Source organism: Octopus bimaculoides, chromosome 20 (assembly GCF_001194135.2).
Source record: "Octopus bimaculoides isolate UCB-OBI-ISO-001 chromosome 20, ASM119413v2, whole genome shotgun sequence".
In the NCBI taxonomy this organism is placed as follows: Eukaryota; Metazoa; Mollusca; class Cephalopoda; order Octopoda; family Octopodidae; genus Octopus; species Octopus bimaculoides.
Window position 1 is genome coordinate 27,399,955 of NC_069000.1, and position 1,321 is coordinate 27,401,275.

Here is a 1,321-nt window from a genome sequence, read left to right on the forward strand (position 1 = left end):
GTGTATATATCTTAATTTATACCTATGCCTGTTGTCTTTACGTAAATAATGACGTTTATTGACCTCGACTCTCTACAATCATACATTACATCATGCATACATTATACACACACATACATCATACATTACATCATGCATACATTATACATTCAGACATACACACGCACACACAGTGTGTGTATCGTTGTATATATGTATGTTTGTGTGTCTGTCCCCCCAACATCGCTTGACAACCGATGTTGGTGTGTTTACGTCCCCGTAACTTAGCGGTTAAGCAAAAGATAACCGATACAATAAGTACTAGGCTTACAAGAAATAAGTCCTGGGGTCGATTTGTTCAACCAAAGGTGGTGCTCCAGCATGGCCGCAATCAAATGACAAACAAATAAAAGAATATGTGTGTGTTTAAAATTAGTTGCTAAATCTGAGTTGTATGGTGACCGTTAGCTTATTGAAATTCCTCTTAAGCTCTGTTTATGGGACGAAGTATAACTTACGATGTTAATTAACTCTTTTTATCGTATATTGTCCACCTTAGTCATCTGTACTATCTGTATAAATGCCCGAACCTAACAAAATTTCTACACTTGGATTCCTGTCTCATAACTTACCTATTACTATCCATCCATAAACACACACACACACACACACACACATACATACATACATGTGTGTGTGTGTGTAATGAGGAGTTGTGTAGTGCTCATATTTATATCAACTCAGTCTTACAGACCTTTTGATTTTGAAACTCTACACTAGCCAGGATCCTACATCATGTGCTAATGAGGCGATAGCGAAGATTATAATTATCCCCTCAATCTCTCACTCGCTCTCTCTCTCTAGATTTATATATATATATATACATCACTTCAGCAGTGAAAATAAAGCACCACTGAACATTGGAGTGGCTGGACTGCACCCACCCAAAACCCTGAGAACAACAATCAGAAAGGAACGTAATGGAGAGCATCCAGCAAATAGCTAACTCCATCCACCAAAGTATCAAGGTAACTATAGATTACCCGACTAAACACCCCAACAATAGGTTCCCGGTACTTGATACTGAACTTTGGTTAGAGACTGTGAACAATAGAGTGCAGCTCCTCCACTCATATGATATGAAACCCATAGCTTCAAGACATGTTGTTCACAAGAACTCAGCTTTGTCACACAGCATGAAAATTAACATACTGATAGCAGACTTAGTTAGGATAATGAACAACATCTCCCCACTATGCGAACCCTATGAAACGAAAAAACATATATAGAACTTCATGCACCGCATGCAGTTCTCTGGATATGATCAGAAAGATAGGGTTCG

At 38.4% G+C, this 1,321-nt stretch overlaps 1 long non-coding RNA gene across 2 annotated transcripts in view; it reads left to right on the top strand.

Annotated features, from left to right (window-relative positions):
- Positions 1-1,321, top strand: part of LOC128250309 (uncharacterized) — a 15,239-nt gene that overhangs the window by 737 nt on the left and 13,181 nt on the right. The gene's annotated exons all lie outside the window — the stretch shown is intronic.